The following is a 21,527-nucleotide window of genomic DNA, read 5'->3' as shown; positions in this document are numbered from 1 at the left end:
AAACCAAATATTTATAAGGCCAGATGGGAGCAGGGCAAGAGCTAAGGGCAAATGGCAAGCAGTGCACCCTCCCTTGGGACTTGTAAAACATTGCACCTGGGACGTGTTCTACTTTCGTTTCCAGATACATAATCAATGTTTCTTCCAAAAGTCCAGCTTAGTGCCTAGAACACAGAAATGATAAAGCTGGGAGGAATTTGAGATGTGTGTGTGGAGCTGAGGTGCATGGTGTTGCAGAATGCAATGGGAGAACCCTTAATTCACAAGGTGAAATGTGAGCCAGAAACTTACTGTTTTATTATTGTTATTGTTTACTTACTGAATCCCTAGGCGAGTGTACTTGTAGAAACACAGATTATATGTAGAAATGTCAAGAACAATGAAGAAACACTGCATACCCATTATCCCACCACCCACACTTGACTATTCTTAGCTTGAAATTTAAATGTCATCATTAATTTACTCAATTTGTTGGAAATGTTATTTATTTGAAAGTACTGAACATTGCTAAGGTAATTTTCTCCTTTTTTTTTTTAATAAATGGGAAAGCGAGTTTTAAATCCCAGTTTAAAATTCTTATAAAACTTTAAGCTAAAACACCAAGGTCTTGGGTGAGTTTGTATTTATAAATAGTCATAAGCAGCTAAGAATTGGAGTTATATAAAACATTTATACTTCTTTTTTTCTCACAGTGGTAGATAAAGGTGGAAGATAGAGAGCCAGAAGGCAAAAGAAAGATAATCATAGTTTTACTTGGCAATCAGCTGACTAACCCTTCAGGTTTTAGTTAGGTTCTTAAAGAAGATTTTAAGTAGATGAAATATTTTCCAAGTACATACCAGTGCTTTATAACACAGTACTCCCTTCCCTAGCTTGAGGTACAGTTATGCCAATAGCACTTTTGTGTCTCCAACTGATTGCTTAAGTACCCACCCATGTAAATTAGAAGGACATCTATTACCTCTTATAAACTCTTCTCATCAAGAAGACATAAGAACCCAAAGGGCCAACTTAATCCAAAGGGGTCAGTCTTGTTCCCAAACATTGCAAAGAGAGACAAGTACAAAATCCCATCTGTTCACCAGTAGATTCTAGTTTTAAAATATTGTTGCCACAAATTATGGCACTATTCAAAATTGGCTCCTACTGATAACACCAAATGCTGACAGCAATGTGGAGTAACAGGAACTCTTAATTCATCTCTGGTGGGAATGGTATAGTCATTTTGGAAGACCATTTGACAATTGATCACAAAATATAAACTACCATACAATCCAATAATCATGTTCCAGGTGTTTTCTCAAATGAGCTGAAAACTTATGTCCATACGGAAACCTGCACACAAATATTTATAGCAGCTTTATTCATGATTACCAAAAATTGGGAACAACCAAGATGTCTTTCACTGAGTGAATAAATAAACCAACTGTGGTACATCTGTATTAGGGTTCTCTAGAAAAACATAAGTAATAGAATATATATATATATATGACTTTTAATGTCAAATTCTTCAATCTTTTAAAAAATATGCTGTGCTATTCGCATCTTGGTTAAATGAATCTATTCTATCCCAATGTCATAAAGGTATGTATGTCGGTATTTCCTTTATATTTTCTTCTGAAAGTCTTAATATTTTGGGCAGCGAGTTTTGTCTGCCTTAAATACTACTATATTCCAAATGTCTGGAAGAGTGCTGGCCCAACAAAGGTAGAAAATATTTGTTAAAAGAGTGAAGGGAGGGGCCCCACCTGAGTATCTCAGGGAGTTAAGCGTCTGCCTTTGGCTCAGGTTATGATCCCAGTGTGGTCTGCCCAATGTTGGGCTCCCTGCTCAGTGGGGAGTCTGCTTCTCCCTCTCCCTCTGACCCTCACTCCACTTGTGGACTTGCTCTCTCTCTCTCAAATAAATAAACAAAATCTTTAGAAAAAAAAGAGTGAAAGGAGAGGAAATGTTCAGGAGAAAACAAAGTAAGAATGGAAAATCAGAATGGTGAAGAGGAAATGGAATTTGTTTGATTTGTGCAAGGTAGAGCACTGCCTCAAGGCACACCTTTCCACACTTATTGATCGGAAATCAATGAGTGTCTATTTAGGACATGATAAATTCTTGTATCAGGTTATTATCCAAGACAAAGTAAAGAAGATAGCTGCTGTCTGACTCAGCTGCAAGATCAAATCAGGAAATAATAGCATACAAAGGCGGGGCTGTCACGCACAGGGGGCTTCATCCAGCTGCTTAGACTTCACCAATTATGAGTTCTAAACTGGCTCCTAATTTGACAATGTGTCTACTCTGTTGTTAGGTGTGTTTAATGAATACCTTGTGGCCTCTTTATATTGCATTTTCTTATTGTACAGCGTTAGATAATACTTCTATTTTGGCTGTAAGTTGATAAAGATAATCTAAGTTTTAAGCTAGTGGATGTTATTTCTGGCTCTCATAAATTTTAATCCAAACATCAAATTCTCCTCTTGAGGTACTCTATTTTCCTTCAGCTGATGAAGGCTGAAGGCTCTGGCCTTCGAAGTGGTATTGATTGTTACATTAATTGCTTTCATTAAACCCACATATATTGTCCCTTGAACCAATGTAAGAATTGTCTAGTATTGTCCCAGAGAGTAACAGTACAGTATGGCACCCATGTACCTTGGGCTAAGAACAAAGACAGATATTTTTCAGAAGCTGCAGTGACAGAAACCAGGGTTCCAGAACTGAGCTAGTGAAATCTCCTGTAAGATTGGCGTTGTAGAAAGGGAGGATATGAATCACTGGGCTAAGTTGAAGGATGACATCTGGCTAGAAGAAAAATAAAGAACTTGTAGTTTTGTGGATGTGAAACTTCTGGGCAGAACTTACATGTTTGCATACTATGGGACTCTGATATATCCAAGAACTGAGGCATACTATTTTTTTTAAGATTTTATTTGTTTATTCATGTGAGACACAGAGAGAGAGGCAGAAACATAGGCAGAGGGAGAAGCAGGCTCCCTGTGGGGAGCTCGATGTGGGACTCTATCCCAGGACTCTGGTATCACAACCTGAGCCAAAGGCAGATAGATGTTCAACCACTGAGCCACCCAGGTGCCCCTGAGGCATACTTTTTATCTCTTATTAATTACCTTGCTTTTATCAAGTCTGCTTCCTGTATGACATATGTATTTCTCATATCATGACTCATTATAAGACGTCACTTCCCAGTTTATCTGAACATGTTCCATCATGTCACTGGTTGTCTGTACCTGGTCCACGATGGCTTTTGGTTGCGTCCAAGTGTTATGTCACATAACCCCTAAGGATAGCTAAATATCAAGGACTCCAACACATGCATGGTGAGCTGTACAGAGCTGCAATCCTGCCCTCAAATTCCCACAGTCCCCACCCCAGCCCACTGTTCACCCACATCTCCTCCCTCTGTTCTATCTGGATCCCAGTGCCTCTCCTGCCCTGTATCCAGTCCTACAGCCATATCAGAGTTTATCATTTTCTATGTTTTCTTATTCCAGTTTGCATGTTTCTGTAGTCCACAGAGCTTTTAACTATTGGAGGCATTGAAACCTCTCCACATGGTACTCCTATTACATCACATAAATATAAAGCTAAAAAAGTCAGAATTTCTTTACAGCCTCTATCACTTGAAGTAGTATCACTGACTGACCACCTAGTGAATATTTTGCCATGTAGTTAGAAATATTTAACCTTTACTCGAATACTGTTGGGTATATCCTGGTATAGTTTCTCACTCCATCCACACAGCAGTCATCTAGGCATTTTTTTAAAGTCTAATATGTAGACACCAATTCTCAATACTATTTGTTTCAATACATTGATTATTCTCATCAATTACTTCAAAGAGCTTGATTACTTCTCTAGTTTGGTTTGCTCAAATAGCTCAACACTTCCCACAAATACCTCCAAAACATATACTTAGGCATTTTTATTTTTTTATATTTTTTAAAGATTTTATTTATTTATTCATGAGAGAGACACAGAGAGAGGCAGAGACATAGGCAGAGGGAGAAGCAGGCTTTCTGCGGGGAGCCTGATGTGGGACTCGATCCCAGGACTCTGGGATCAGGACCTGAGCCAAAGGCAGATGCTCAACCCCTGAGCCACCCAGGTGCCTCTACTAGGCATTTGTAACCATTGAAGTCCTTGTCTGATTCTCCGAATAGAGACCACTCCGCAAGAAGACACTGGTACACATTCAGTCTTTTAAACTTTTAACACTTTTAAAAGGGTTTATCAGATATTTGTAAGTCATGCCACCTAGCAGTAGAGGGAAAAGTCACTTATTCTGGATACTATATGATCAAGGAACTCCAGGTCTGAAGAGTAGCTAGTATCATCAAGAGCAATAGGATTGGGGTGCCTAGGTGGCTTAGATGGTTAAGCATCTGCCTTTGGCTCAGGTCATGACCTCGGGGTCCTGGGATCAAGTCCCACATTGGGCTCCTGGCTCAGCAGGGAGTCAGCTTTTCTCTCTCCCTCTACCTCTCTCCCCTGCTTGTGTTCTCTCTCTCTCTCTGTGTGTGTGTCTCAAATGAATAAATAAAAAAAACCCTTTAAAATAAAAGAGCATCAAGATTAGGGAAAATGTACTGGAAAACAAGAATAAAATTAAAAGATCAACTTCAAAGACTGATGGACCTTAAGTTATATTGTATCTACTACATAACCTTTTATCAGCATTATTTGACCATTAGCTCTCCACTTTGTGGCTTGGTTCCTAGGTAGTTCATTTGGACAAAGTCAATATTCCTTTTTTACCTAAATCTTTTGTTACATTAATAAAGTTGTGAATCCTTATTTTGGTTTGTTCAATAGATTGCTATCAAATGTTTCCCCAGTTTATGTAAATAAGAATTTATAAAGACTAAGCAAACAAGTAAAGTTTGATTCTAATCCAAATAATAAATGATTAAAATCATGTCTATCAATTTTGTTAAAAATGGTTAGCAACTGTCAATATTGGTATGTGTTTTGTTTTTAACATTTAATTGATATAGGAAAAATAATACCCTAAGATAGCTAATTTAGATCCCTTGTTTCTATTTTTTCTTTGCCCAAGAATAATTTGTAGATTTAATTAATTAATTAATTAATTTATAGCATGAGCAGTGGCAGAGGCAGAGGGAGGAGGAGAGAGAGAATCTCAAGCAGACTTCACACTCAGTGTGGAGCCTGATGTGGGGCTCAATCTTATGACTGTAAAATCATGACCTAAGCTGAAATCAAGAGTCAGACACGGGATCCCTGGGTGGTGCAGCGGTTTGGCGCCTGCCTTTGGCCAAGGGCGTGATCCTGGAGACCCGGGATCGAATCCCACGTCGGGCTCCCGGTGCATGGAGCCTGCTTCTCCCCCTGCCTGTGTCTTTGCCTCTCTCTCTCTCTCTGTGTGACTATCATAAATTAAAAAAAAAAAAAAGAGTCAGACACTTAACTCACTGAGCCACCCAGGCACCCCTGGCCAAGAATAACCTAAAAGGATGATTATAAATTTCCAAATGGAAGAAATGTATTTTGCTTTGATTTTTTTATTATCTTGTTGTGCATTTCCACATTTTCTTTATTATGGTTGAGAAAGTGGTCTTATGTGAATTCAGATTTGGGGTCTCTAAAATTTTTCAGTGTGGCCTAATATTATCAATTTTGTAAATATTCCATGTGGATTTCACAATGAAGAGTGTATTTTTACATGTTAAGTGTAGGGCTCTCTATCCTTTTATTAGGAAGAACTATTAATTACATTAAATTATTTAATTACATTAAATTTTTGAATTTTTACTATTCTCAGCTTGATATTTTTATTTCTGAATTATAATCAACTTTCCTACTCTGGGGATTTCTCATTTTCTCCTTGTCATTCTGTCAAGTTTTGCTTGACATATATTTGAAGGTATATTGATAGGTACATTAGAAGTTCATGATTAAGGAATGACTTTCTCACTAATAAAGATTTTTTCATATAGTCTAGTTATTTTTATTTTTATATTGCTAAACTATCTTTGTTTTATTAGTGTTACATTGTATATCTTTCACATTCTTTCTGGTCACTTTTTAATGAATGATTTTTTAATATCAAAGAGTTGGAGTTTGTTTTTATCCCCCACAGTAAAAGAGCTTCTGCTTTTCTTTTTTTTTTTTTAATTATTTATTTATTTAATTATTTATTTATGATAGTCATACAGAGAGAGAGAGAGAGGCAGAGACACAGGCAGAGGGAGAAGCAGGCTCCATGCACCGGGAGCCCGACATGGGACTCGATCCCGGGTCTCCAGGATCGCGCCCTGAGCCAAAGGCAGGTGCCAAACCACCATGCCACCCAGGGATCCCTTTTCTTTTTTTTTTTTAAGTAGACACCATCCCCAACCTGTGAGTCTCAAACTCACAACCCTGAGGTCAAAGGTCACATGCTCTATGGACTGAGCCAGCCAGGCTCCCTGGAGAGCATCTGTCTTTTAATAGGATGAAACTATTTCATGTTTATTTTTGTTTCTCATATCATCCTATCCTACTTTTTATTTGCCAATTATCACTCTTTCTTGTTCTTTATCCCCTTCCTACCATTGTTGGATTGGTTTTTCTTTTCTCTGTATACTTAATTTTCATTCTTTCTTGTAGTATATATATATATATATAGAGAGAGAGAGAGAGAGAGATCTATATCTATTATTTTTTTTAAAGATCTCTATTTATTTGTTCATGAGACACACAGAGAGAGAGAGAGGCAGAGACACAGGCAGAGGGAGAAGCAGACTCCCTGTGGAGAGCCTGGCGGTACTCGATCCCAGGACCCTAGGATCACAACCTGAGCCAAAGGCAGACACTCAACCCCTGAGCCACCCAGGCGCCCCTCTATATCTCTATTAATATTATATATCTTCCCAACACCTAATATATATATACATATATAATTTCAATGTTAATAGTGCTTGTACTCATATTTTTAACACATGTATTTAATTTGTATTCTTCTAGTAACATCTAGAGATATTTGGTGTCTTTTTATGTTCTCAAACAGAAGAAAAATTGAATGATTTGATTTCCTTCCTTCTAATGTCCCAGAATCTTCTACATGGAGATAATTTTCAATAGGTTTCACTTTGTTGTTTTAAAGCTTTAGCTGTTTTCACATTATACACCAATTATCAGACTTTATATGTTTTGTTGGTATTTCCACTATTTCTCATATCCCACATATATATCCCTCATTTTTAGAATCATTGTTTCATTTACTAGAATATATCCTCAGACCCAACTTGCCATGACCCAGATGTGCCATCCCTTCGCTTCTCTCTCTCTGCTTCAGTGGCAGGGCTAGTTCACCCTCATCTTTATAGTCACTCTATGTCGGGGGCCCCATTCCTTGTACCTAGCTTGGTTGATTCTGGAAGATGTCCATAACTTCAAATCTTAGAGAACAAGAATTAGAATAGAGCTTCCTTGGGATTCTTGGGTGGCTCAGTCGGTTAAGCATCCGACTCTTGATTTTGGCTTAGGTTGTGATCTTGGGGTCCTGGGATTCAGCTCTGTTTAGGGCTCTTGAGGACTTCTCTCCCTCTTCCTCTGCCCCTCCCCCCACTTGTGCTCTCATGCTCTCTCAAAAATAATCTTAAAAAAAAAGGAATACAGCTTTCTTTCCTCTAAAAAAATCTCTGAATTCCTTAATTACCTCTTGCCCTTCCCCCACATAAGAAAAATCTGCTTCAAGGTGATTTTTCTGTCCTGGGCTGACCATGAAGCAAGTAGCAATTCCAAAGAGAAAAGTTAAACAAATGTGAGTTTAGGTTATGTACTCTTTGGTAAGGCATCCTTCTATGACTGGGCTTGGGTTCTTGTTCTCTGACTTACCATGAATTCTTATGACTAACTACACCCATCATACTGTCATGTATCTTTAATGGTAGATATCAAGTGACACAGTGTTTGGCATATTGAAAATGCTCAATATATATGAATTATTTTGAAGTAATACTGCATCAAAGAATCCTGATTGCTTATATTACCCATTCTCCCTTCTTCCTTAATAAAATAACCCTGGGAAATATACTTGGCTATAAGATGATATTTCTTAGACCCTTTTATAATTAGATGTGGCCAGTGAGATATAATAGAAGTATTCTCTAAGGCTTCTAAGAAGGCGCCACAAAAGGAAGGGACCTGTGCCCTTTGGCATATTGGCTCTTCCTCTTTCCTGTGTTTGGAATGTAAATATGATGGGTGGAACGGAGCAGGAATTTTGCATCATTTTACTCTGGATTGTTTGTATGTAAGAAAAATTATATTCATATTGTTTAAGCCACTTTATTTTAGATTTCTGTATGTATCCGAACATAATCCTAACAAAATCAGGGATAGTTTTCCTTGCTTGTAGAGAACAGAAGAAAAGAAACATGGAGAGAAGATTGAGGAAATGGGTAAACAAAACAAAACAGTGTTAAGATTCTAGAGCTGGTGTATTCCCTAAAGTCTTTTTTTTTTTTAATATTTTATTTATTTATTTATTTATTTGGGAGAGAGAGAGAGCATGAGCAGAGAAAAGAGGGAGAGGGAGAAGAGAAGGATGAAGAAGGAAGGGAAAGCAGAGTCCCTGCTGAGCAGTGAGCCCAATATGGGGCTTCATCCCAGGACCCCAGGATCATGCCCTGAGCTGAAGGCAGACGCTTAACCGACTGAACCACTCAGGTGCCCTCCTAAAGTCTTTCAAAGAGCAAAATGTACGATCTATTCTGCTATCACATGTGTTTTGGCGACACAAATTAGCTCATAGACAACTGATAAGTAGGGAAATGATATCAGAGTAATAATGCAGAAGTCACTTTGTTCATAAACAATTTTTCCCAGCATGTGATTTCCAAGAAATCCAGAGCAAACTTCCTCTACAATTAAAGAGCAAGCCTTAGCAACAACATATGAAGGCCTTAATAAAGAAATCCTACAGAGATAGCTTCGTTTAGTGAAAGCAAGAGCTGGGTGAGTAGTTCAAGAAATGCCACCCGTTTCCCTATATTAAGCTATTTGCTAAACCTGTGAAGACATAAGGAGGTTGCAACAATATTTCCTTCTGTATTAAAAAAAATGATGTAGCTTCCTGAATCATATTTTTAATTTTGATAAATATGGTCTCTTAGAAGCAAATGCCCCTGTATTTTTTTAAAGGTTTTATTTATTTACTCATGAGACACACACACACACACACACACACACACACACACACACACACACAGGCAGAGACACAGGCAGAGGGAGAAGCAGACTTCCTGCAGGGAGCCTGACATGGGATAAGATCCCAAGTCTCCAGGATCAGGCCCTGGGCTGAAGGCGGCACTAAACCACTGAGCCACCAGGGCTGCCCAATGCCCTGTATTTTAAGGAAGAAAGTATAAGCCCCCAAATTCAAAGACTACACAGGCCAGGTTGCTAGTGGAGACTAATTGAGCCATTTAAAAAAAACAATGGGGCACTTGGGTAGCTCATTTGGTTAAGCATCTGACTCTTAGTTTTGGCTCAGGTCATGGCCTCAGGGTTGTGAGATAGAGGCCTCAGCACAGAGTCTGCTTGAGATGCTCTTTCTGCCCCCCTCCTCTGCCCCTCCCCATGTACATGTGGACTCTCTCTAAATAGATGAATAAAATCTTTTGAAAACATAGATGTTTGGGGCACTTGAGTGGCTCAGTTGGTTAAGCATCTACCTTTGGCTCAGGTCATGATTTCAGGACCCTGAGATTGAGCCCTGCATTAAGCTCCTTACTCAGCAGGAAGCCTACTTTTCCCTCTCCCTTTGCCTGGTGCTCCCTCTGCTCGTGTACTCTCTGTCAAATGAATAAATAAAATCTTTTTTAAAAATTTAAAAAAATAAAAGAAATAGATTTTTTTTTTGTTAGCACACCTATTGTAAAGTTGGACAGTATGGTCTGCCTCAACCCTATTTATCCCATATGTTCCTTTTGTTTTTAGCACATGTTTTTGTAGGATGCAAAGCTTTAAATGAATGCATACATGATTTTATTTTTTAAAACAGACTAGCTATACTAAGAAAGCAAGAAGAATAGCTCTACAGCAAACTATAACTAATACAATATTCTTCTTTCACAACTTAGCACTAGTTCTTCAGCCACAATTGGCTTTCCAACCTGCTAGCTTCTATAATTTCATTCTCCTTTATCATCTAGAAAAAAAGTTTTGAAAAATGCCATTTTAAGCTTCATGCTTTTTTTCTCAGGAGGCTACTAGAGGATATACTCTTGCAGAACGAAAGCATGAATGGCAGGATGCAGGAGTCAGGGGCTCAGGGTAGAGCCTGGGGTAGGGTCTAGGGTGATAGTGATCCCTAAGAAACCTCCCTCAACAGACAGGAGACAAATTGCACAGATGGGGTTCCTTGGACGTGCAAATGATGAGATATGCTTGAGCATAGAAAAATTAACATATAAAGGTATCTTGTAGCTCTACTGGGGACACTGGAAAGGATTAGCTGTAAAACCAAGAAAGCAAGTCTTAACTTTTTTTTTAAGTTTTATTTCTTTATTCATGAGAGACAGAGAGAGAGTCAGAGACACAGGCAGAGGGAGAAGCAGGCTGTGGGACTGCTTCTAGGACTCCAGGATCATGACCTGAGCCGAAGGCAGACCCTCAACCACTGAGCCACCCAGGCATCCCATGCCAGTCCTATCTTGATTTGAGAAGTGAGAGATTAAGACAATATTTGCACCTCCCACCATATAGTGTGGATCACACATACTACACTGTCCATTAGGACCAAAGAATAGAAAAATGGATGTCAGCCTGTTACATTTCAAGAGTTCCAGTAACAATCCTGCAGTTTTAATAGATTTACTTGTCCTAGGCACATGGAATACTTCATACTTCTGTGCCTGTGGCATAGCTCCTAGAGGGCTTCTTTACCTCCCCAAACTCTGGTCAAGAAGAGCCATCTCTGCACTTCTCCCAGAGGTGTAAAATTCTGATGATCTACTTGTTCTTTCTGAATATCCTTATCCGACCTTTGGCTTCAAATAGCAACGGTATACCTACCTATTTCTCCCAGTTTCCTAGGCTCAGCCAAGATCTTGCTCCTAAAAGATTCCTTGCTTACCTTATATACCTCTTTGTCAGATATTAGGTTAATTGCAATGTAGGCCTTCCTTGCAGAAGGTGGGACTTTATAGAAAGACAACCTTTTAAAATACTTGCAAGTTAATACCTATTCTTCTCAAACTATTCCATTAAATACAAGAGAAAGGAAAACTTCTAAATTCATTCTATGAGACTCGTATCATCCTGATACCAAAAACAAGAAAAGATACCACAAAAAAGGGAGAACTACAGGCCAATATCTCTCATGAATACAGATATAAAAATTCTGAACAAAATATTAGCAAGCTGGATCCAACAATACATTTAAAAAATCATACACCATGATCAAGTGCTGCAAGGTGATTCCATATTCTCAAATCAGTGTGCCTGTGTTGAACGTCTGCCTTTGGCTCAGGGTACGACACCAGCATCCCGGGATCGAGTCCCACATCGAGCTCCCTGCATGGAGCCTGCTTCTCCCTCTCCCTGTGTCTCTGCCTCTCTCTGTCTCTCTCTGTGTCTCTCATTAATAAGTAAATAAAATCTTTTAAAAAAGATTCTCAAATCAATTGACACAATACATCACATCATCAAGAAAAAGGATAAAAAACATATGATCATTTCAGTAGATGCAAAAAAAGCATTCGACAAAGTACAATGTCTGTTCATGATAAAAAAAAAAACCTCCGCAAAGTAGGTCTAGAGGGAGTATATCTCAATATGATATGAAAAACCCACAACCAACATCATACACAATGGTGTAAAACTGAGAGCTTTCTCCCTAAGGTCAGGAACAAGACGAGGATGTCCACTCTTACCACTTTATTCAACACCGTACTGGAAGTCCTAGCCATAGCCATTACACAACATAAAGAAATGAAAGGCATTCAAATTGATAAGGAAGAATTAAATTCTCACTATTTGCAGATGACATGATACTATGTATATAAAACAAAAGACTCCACCAAAAAACTACTAGAGTTGATAAATAAATTCAGTAAAGTCTATCATTGTACAGAAATCTGTTGCATTCCTATACACTAATAATAAAGCAGCAGAAAGTGAAAGTAATTAAAATAATCCCATTTACAATTATATCGAAAACAATCAAAATATCTAGGCATAAACTTAAAGAGGTGAAAGGCTTGTATTCTGAAAACTAAAACATGTCCTGAAAGAAATTCAAAACAATGCAAAGAAATGGAAATGGAAAGACATTTCTTGCTCATGGATTGGAATAACAAATATTGTTAAAATATCTATACTATCCAAAGCAATCTACACATTTAATGCAATCTCTATCAAAATACCACCAGCATTTTTCACAGAACTAGAAAAATCCAAAACTTTGATGGAGATGCAAAAGACCACAAGCAGACAAAGCAATCTTGAAAACGAAAAAGAAAAGCTGGAGGCATTACAATTTCAGACTTCAAGTTATAACACAAAGTGGTAGTAATTAAAATAGTATGACGCTGGCATAAAAATAGACATATAGACCAATAGAATAGAATAGAAAACCCAGAAATAAACCCATAATTTTATGGCCAATTAATCTTCGACAAAGGAGGAATGAATACACAATGGGAAAAAGTCTTTTCAACAAATGGTGTTGGGAAAACTGGACAGCTACATGCAAAAGAATGAAACAGGACCACTTTCTTTCACCACACACAAAAATAAACTCAAAATGAATTAAGAACTTAAATGTGAGACCTGAAACCATAAAAATCCTAGAAGATAGCCAGGCAGCAATGGCTCTGACATTGGCTGCAGCAACATTTTTCTAGATATGTCTCCCGAGGCAAAAGAAAAAATGAAAGCAAAAGTAAAAACCACATCAAAATAAAAAGTTTCTGCACAGCAAAAGAAACAATCAACAAAACCAAAAGGCAACTGACTGGAAGAAGATATTTGCAAATGACCTATCCAATAAAAAATTAGTATCCAAAATATATAAAGAACTTATACAACTCAAATCCAAAAAATAAACAATTCAATTAAAAAATGGGCAGAAGACACAGACATTTCTCCAAAGAAGACATCCAGATGGCCAACAGACATGTGAAAAGATGTTTAACATCACTCATCATCAGGGAAATGCAAATCAAAACCACAATGAGATATCACCTCACACCTCTCAAAATGACTAAAATAAAAAACACAAGAAACAAGTGTTGGCAAGGATGTGGAGAAATAGGAACTCTCATGCACTGTTGGTGAGAATGCAAACTGGTGCAGCACTCTGGTAAACACTATGAAGTTTCCTCAAAAAATTAAAAATAGAACTACCTATGATTCAGTAACTGCCCTACTAGGCATTTACCAAAAAAATACAAAAACATGAGTTCAAAGGGATATATGCACCCCCATGTTTATTGCAGCATTATTTACAATAGCCAAACTATAGAAGTAGACCAAAAGCCCTACTGATGAATGGATGAAGATGTTGTATATATATCATATATATATAATATGTGTTATATATATAATACACACAATGGAATATTATAAATATTATAAAGAAATAAAATCTTGCCATTTGCAATGACATAGATAAAGCTAGAGAGTATAATGCTAAGTAACATAAGTCAGACAGAGAAAGACAAATACCATATGATTTCACTCATATGTGGAATTTAAGAAACAAAATAAAAGAACAGGGCAGCCCGGGTGGCTCAGCGGTTTAGTGCCGCCTTCATCCCAGGGCCTAATCCTGGGGACCAGGGATCGAGTCCCACATCGGGCTCCCTACATGGAGCCTGTTTCTCCCTCTGCCTGTGTCTCTGCCTCTCTCTCTCTCTCTCTCTCTCTGTGTGTCTCATGAAAAAATAAATAAAATCTTAAAAAAATAAAAAAATAAAAGAACAAAGGGGAAAAAAGAGAAAGAGAAATCAAGAAAATAGACTCTCAACTATAGAGAACAAACTGATGGTTATCAGAGGGGAGGTGGGTCGGGAGATGGTGAAATAGGTGATTGGGATGAAAGGGTACACTTATCATGATGAAAAAAATAATAAAATAATTTAAAATATACATGTAGGTGAGGTAATGAAATTCTCTTTCCTGCCTTATTTTGTTTTATTCATTCATTCATTCATTCATTTATTCATTCATTCATTCATTCATTTATGAGAGTGAGAACACACATGCCCAGAAGCACGTGTGAGGTAGGGGGAGGAGCAGAGGGGGAGAGAAAGAATCTTAAGCTGACTTCATGCTCAGTGTGGAGCCGACCACAGGGCTTGATCCCATGGCCCTGAGATCATGACCTGAGCTGAAATTAAGTTGGACACTCAACCAACTGAGCCACCTGGACGCTTCAAGTGCCTTTAATTGCATAGGCAATCTGCTGCTTATCTTGTGGTTTTTAGTTACTTCACTGTGTAACCTTTTAAAGGCACTTTCCGTGACAACAAGGAATCCAGACTTTATGTTAAAAATTTAACAGCTGGAGTGGTAAGAATGCAAACAATGCAGCCAGGTGACAAAGCGTTCAAGGGTTACTTCTGGGCATGGCTACATGCGGAAGCCAAAAAACAAAACAAAACAAAACAAAACAAAACAAAACAAAACAAAAAAACGTCTCAACTTACTCTCTTTGGCCTGGCAGCTGAAATAGTCTATTGACATTGATTATTACAGAAATCTTATGTCCTTAGTTGTTAAAATGTGAAAAATAATGTGGATCCTAGGAACAGAAAAATACAGTAATTCTAGCATTATAGAAAAATTTCTGTTCCTCAGGCATTGTGCCAAGCATCAAAGACCATTTCAAGCGTCGCCCCAGCCCTCAGGAAGTTTCTATAAGATGAAGTAATGATTACACAGAAGAAACAGCAGGGAAGAAAAGCAAAGACAAAACCACTTCTGATTACATGTAAAATTATATGGTAAGGACTATGGCAAGAGCTGAAGGATGAGGGTGCCATCCAAGGGTCAAATTAATACAATTGCCTCATTATCCACACACAAGAGACTAAATGTTTGAAACTATAGTAATTTTCCATATGAATACAGTTCAGAAATGAAGCATTTTCCTGGCTGTGTAAATGCAACTAATACAGTTGATTCTGAACATCTGGAACACTTTTGGCCAAGTGGAACTTGGAACAAAGCATTTGGCATCCTTTTTTAGGGTGTGTGCTTTCACAGTGTAGGGAGGAATCCCAGATAGAATTCCACAGTTAATAGCAAATACAATTTTTACTATACTGAAAGAGTACTGTCCTGTGTGGTAGAGGAACACCCAGCTAATAACTGATGGAGCCCAGGGTAACCCAAATGTTAATTTGGCACATCCCCTGTGGTCCATGGATGCATTTAGAGACTTTAATGATTTTACTTTCTTAATAGAACCCAGGTGCTCTTAAATAGTCCAGGTATTATTAAAAATTAAATCAAATATAAGTGGACTCAATGTATTACAGTGCTCCTTTAATGATTGTTTTGGACACTGATGAAGAAAAAGAGCTATGTCCTTTTACCAACATAGCTATTTCAAATGGGCTATAGCAAATTCTTGTATATTATTGACCATTTCTATTTCTTTATATTTTCTGTGTAAGAATCCATAGATCAAGTGCGTATTAAAATATATTTAAATTTCGCTCCTTGTAAGAATTATTCATCATGGTTAGTGAAAGAATATCGAAAAAAAAAACCTTGAAATAAAGCAAATGTCCCAGTTGACAACTGCAACTCCTTTTTTTAAGTCACATTTCACTTTAGTTTTGCTTGAAAATTTTTCAGCAGACCCCTAGAATATTTGTTTTGTGGAGGAGAGAACTTTTTAAATATGGTAAAATTTAAATATTTTAGGGAAGCAGAATTCAACACACATCTTTGAAAGGAAAGTCAAATACCATACTGTAAGTTAGTTTAATCATTTTTACAAGTTATGTTTAACATATTGGTATGTCATCCAACAATATTTTTATTACCTGTGAAAGGTGTGCCTCATGACTATGACAGAATTTTTAGTACTGATGACCACTTCACTCTAGCAAAATAATCTACGATGAAAGAATTTTAAAAATAGCTTTGTAAAAGAACACAAGAACACTAATTCAAAGGGATACATGCACCCTTATGTTTATGGCAGCTTCATATACAATAGCTAAGATATGGAAGCAGCCCAAGTGTCCATCGATTGAGGAATGGATATAGAAGATGTGGTATACACATACTATGTATATATACTATGGAAAATTATTCAGCCATAAGAAAGAATGAAATCTTGCCACATGCAATGACATGGATGGTGCTAGAGTATAATGCTTAGTGAAATAAGTTAATCAGAGAAAGACAAATACCATGTGATTTCACTCATGTGGGAATTTAAGAAAGAAAACAAAGCAAATAAGCAAAAGGAAAAAAATAAGAGAGAGAGAGAGAAATCAAGAAACAGACTCTTAATTATACAGAACAAACTGGTGGATGGCGGGGGATGGGTGATATAGGAGATGGGGATGAAGGAGTGTATTTGTTGAGATGAACACAGCGTGATGTATGGACGTGTTGAATCACTGTATTGTTCCCCTGAAACTAATATAACACAGTATGTTAATTAACTGGAATTAAGATAAAAACTTTTTAAAAAGTAGCTTTGTAAGAATTGTAAGTACCTGGGAAAATGGTAATTTAACAACAGAGACTATTCATATTTACACATGAATGTTCTTTTATAAAATAACCAGTTATACTAACTCCAAACTTAAAAAAGTAATATTTGCTAAGAAATAATTGCTTTTCACAAGTGTCTTTAATTCAATGTTCTTTTTAAATAGGGAGTACCCCATGTACATTGAAAAAGTGACTGACTTGACAAAATATAATTTATCTGTTTTCCAGAAAGATACTCTCTTTTAAGTGTGATTCTCTAAAATGTGCATAAATAAGTTTGTTTCAAGAAAGTCAGCTGAGGAGCTTTCTAGTGGTGGTTTAACTGTTCAATAAAACATTGTTCATAATCGTGTTGATGTAAAACCCTGAGGAAGGAAATGTGTTCCGGAATGAAAGCTAACATCATAAAGAGTTTAGGGGAGTCTGGTTTGTCATGTGGCTGGGATTTTAAAAAAGAAGAGGAAGTTGCATAATTCAATAGAGCAAGTGACCTGTGAGTGATCAACTATTTTTGCTCTTTACGATAAAATTAAATCTTTAGAAATAGCAACAATGCTAATTCGGATAGTACTATTCATTATTAGTATATCAAGGACCTTAAAAAGACAAAGTTCTCAGTTCTGAAAATTGAATAAAAATGTATCATAATCATTCTTATCTTTACTCCTACCCATAAACAACATTATAAGCCAGGAAGAGATCCAAGAGGTTATTTTTAAAATAAGAATACTGAACTTTATGGCAGAGAATATAAAGAAATTTTGTTTTTTTTTTTTTAGGAGTTTATTTATTCATGAGAGAGAGAGAGAGAGAGAGAGAGAGAGAGAGAGAGAGAGATTGGGCAGAGACACAGGCAGAGAGAGAAGCCGGCTCCTCACAGGAAGCGTGATGCAGGACTCTATCTCCAGATTCTGAGATCATGAGCAGAGCCAAGGGCAGATGTTCAACAACTGAGCCACCGAGGCGCCCCAAAGAGATTTAATACATAGTAATATCTTTGGTTAGGCATACCCTACCATGGTAATTGTTAGAGTATATTCATATTTGTGGATCTGTTTTTGTATCAGACCACTCAAAGTCCAAAGAAAATAACATGTTCTGGAAAATAACTACATTAATGTCTGCAGCTAACCTGCGATCATGGTTTGGGTCTAAACTAATAAATAATATGTTCATCTTACTGTATCTACATAAATATTCTTCAAAGATGAGTCATGTAAAGAGATACAATTACATGTCTTTTCTTGGTCAATTTGCCTCATTTTTTTCCACTGCTTTGTACTCTAATTTATTAATTCATCTCCCCTCTCCCAGAAGCAGGAATCTCTTGTTCAAATATGTTACTTTTCCTGGAGACATTCCCTCTAGAGCCCTCTATCATCCAGCTTCAAATGGGATTGCTCCTTTTGCCTTTTGCATAGCTGTCATTTGAGGATCTCCCTTTGACGACATCCTTCAACTATGTTTGCCTTTCTGATGCTGAAAGGCATCTGATGCCTTTCTGTGTTGTGGGAAACTCTTCACCCACTTTTCCTTGCCCTTATCGTATTCTTTCATGCCACAAATGCACATTTACTTTGTCAGTTACCTTCTGATAAAGAGAACACGAGACATAGACTTTATGATTTTTAAAAAATATTTTATTTATTTATTCATGAGAAACACAGAGAGAAGCAGAGGCACAGACAGAGGGAGAAGTAGCCTCCTCACAGGGAGCCTGATGTGGGACTCAATCCCTGGACCCCGGGTCATGCCCTGAGCCGAAGGCAGATGCTCAACCGCTGAGCCATCCAGGCATCCCCGACTTTATGATACTTTGTAGTATTTATACAAAAGTCTTCAATTATCACTCTCAAATGATCTCATCTGCCACAGTGTAGACTCCTAGGTTAGAAATCACTGCCCCCTTTTTATTAAAGATTTTATTTACTCATGAGAGAGACACACAGAAAGAGGCAGAGACATGGGCAGAGGGAGAAGCAGGCTTCCTGTGGGGAGCCTGATGCAGGACTCGATCCCAGGACCCCAGGATCATGACCTGAGCCAAAGGCAGACGCTCAACCACTGAGCCACCCAGGTGCTCCAGAAATCACTTTCCCTTGTGATTTTGAAGGCATTGTTCCATTGTCTCCTGGCTTCAGGCATTTCTGTTGAGAAGTCCAATCCATTCTGATTCTCAGTCATGAGCACAGGACCTATTTCTTCTATCTGGAAACCTGTGTATGAACTCACTCTCCAGTGCACTCTCTTCCTTAAGTGTGGGGAGCAGGGGCTAAAAGTTCCAGCTCTATTCAAATGGTTCATCTTCCTGGCAACCAGCCTCCATCCTGGAGTTATCTAGGGCTCCTTCCCCCTATAGCCATTAGCCACCTCATTAGGACACACCTATCACTCCTGAAACTCAAAAGCGTTTCTGAAGCATTGATCCAGGAACTGGAGACAAAGACTATATACACACACACACACACACACACACACACACACACACACATGCACACCGCATACTGTCGTATGGCTTTTGACAAATGCTAATGTTATTGTCTACCATTATGATATCATACAAAATAGCTTCACCGTCTTGTGTTTCACCTACTTATCTTTCTCTTTATTGCCCAAACTTCTGACAATTATTTCTTTACTGCCTCTGTAATTTCACTTTTTCCATAATGTCATATAGTCAGAATCATGCAGTATGTAGCCTTTCTACACTGTCTGCTTTCACATAGCAATGTGCATTTAAAGTTCCTCCACGTCCCTGCATGACTTGATAGCTCATTTCTTTTTGTTGCTTATTAATATTCCATAGTATGGATGCACCACAGTTTATCCATTCACCTATTAAATGATACCATGTTTGCTTCCAGTTTGGGAGCAATTATGAATAAAGCAGCTATAAATATTCATGTGCAGAGTTTTTTCCATTTGTTTTTAAAGATTTATCTATGTACTTGAGAGAGAGCACGAGCAGGAGAGGCAGAGGGAGAGGGAGAGAGAGAAAGAATCCCAAGCAGACTCCATGCGGAGCATGGAGCCCACCATGGAGCTTGATCTCAAGACTCCAAAATCATGACCTGAGCAGAAACCAAGGGGCAGAAGCTTAGCCTGCCTGCCACCCAGGGACCACCATGTGCAGAGTTTTCTGTGGACATAAGTTTTCCACTCATTTGAGCAAATATCCATGAGCATGATAACTGGTTCATATGGCATGACTATGTTGATCTGTGTAAGAACTTTGAAATTACTTGCATAATCTAAAAACTAAATTAAAAAAAAAAAGAACTTCCAAATTACCTTCCAAAGTGGGTGTACCATTTTTACATTCCCACCAGCAATGAATAAACATTCTTGTTGCTCCATATCCTCACTTGACATTTGGTATTGTCAGTATTTTGGATTTTAGCCTTTCTAATAGGTATGCAGTGGTATTTCATTGTTTTCTTAATTTGCATTTCTCGAATGTCCTCTCCAAACACATAACTTGCCATTTGTATATCTTTTTTGGTGAGCTGTCTGTTCAGATCTTTTGCCCAGTTTTAAATAGGGTTGTTTTCCTGTTTTCGAGGTTCAGGTGCCCTTTGAATATTTTGAATACAATCCCCTTATCAGATATGTATTTTGCAAATATTTTCTCCTACTTTGTGGCTTGCCTTTTCCTTTTATAAACAGCATCTTCCACAGAGCCAAAGTTTTACATTTTAGTGAAGTCTAACTTGTAAATTTTTCTTTCATGGATTGTGTTTTTGTTGTATCTAAAAACTTGTGACCAAACCCAAGGTTACCTAGATTTTCTCCTATGTTATCTTTGAGAAGTTTAGTTTTGCATTTTAAAATTAGGTAGGGCAGCCTGGGTAGCTCAGCGGTTTAGTGCTCAGCGGTTTAAGTGCCGCCTTCTGTGGGGGCGGGGGGGGGGGGGATCCTGGAGACCCGGGATGGAGTCCCACGTTGGGCTCCCTGCTTCTCCCTCTGCCTGTGTCTCTGTGTCTCTCTCTCTGCGTCTCTCATGAATAAATAAATAAAATCTAAAAAAATAAAAAATAAAAGAATTAAAAAAAATAAAATTAGGTTAATGATCCATTTCAAAGTAAGTTTTGCAAAAGGTGCAAACTTTTTTTTTTTTTCTTTGCAGGGCATTCAGTTGTTTCAGCACCATTTGTTGAAAATACTATCCCCTTAGTGCCTTTGCCAAAGATCTACTGAATGTATTTGCATGAGTCTATTTTTGGGCTCTGTATTCTGTTCCACTGACCTATTTTTCTAGTCTTTTGTCAATACCACACTGTCTTGAATACTGTGGTTTTCTAGTAAGTCTTGGTACTTTGGCCTGTGACTTTATTCCTCTTCTTCAGTGTTGATTGGCTCTTCTGGGACTTCTGTCTTTCCCATAAAAATTTAGGATTACTTTGCTTACTTCGTTGATGTCCAAACAATAACTCGCTAGGATTCTAATTGAGATTGTGTCAAATCTATCAAGTTGGGAAGAACTGACATCTTGACAATATTCGATTTTCCTACTCATAAACATGGGCTATTTCTCCAGTTATCTGGATCTTCTTTGAGGTCTTTCATCCCAATTTTATAATTCTCCTCCTATGGATTTTGTGCACATTGTGTTAGATCTAGACCTAAGTATTTCATTTTTTGTGCTAATGTAAGTGACATTATGTCTTTAATTTCAAATTCTAATTGCTGGAATATATAAGTAATTGGCTTTGCCTATGTTAACTTGTTAACAAAGTTGTATCCTACAACTCTGCTATAATTGCTTATTAGTTTTAGGGGGGGGGTCTTGGTCAACTTTTTTGGATTTTCTTCATAATCGTGTCACA

The sequence above is a fragment of the Nyctereutes procyonoides genome, unplaced genomic scaffold (assembly GCF_905146905.1).
Source record: "Nyctereutes procyonoides isolate TBG_1078 unplaced genomic scaffold, NYPRO_anot_genome, whole genome shotgun sequence".
Taxonomy (NCBI): Eukaryota; Metazoa; Chordata; class Mammalia; order Carnivora; family Canidae; genus Nyctereutes; species Nyctereutes procyonoides.
This window is presented reverse-complemented; position numbering follows the sequence as displayed.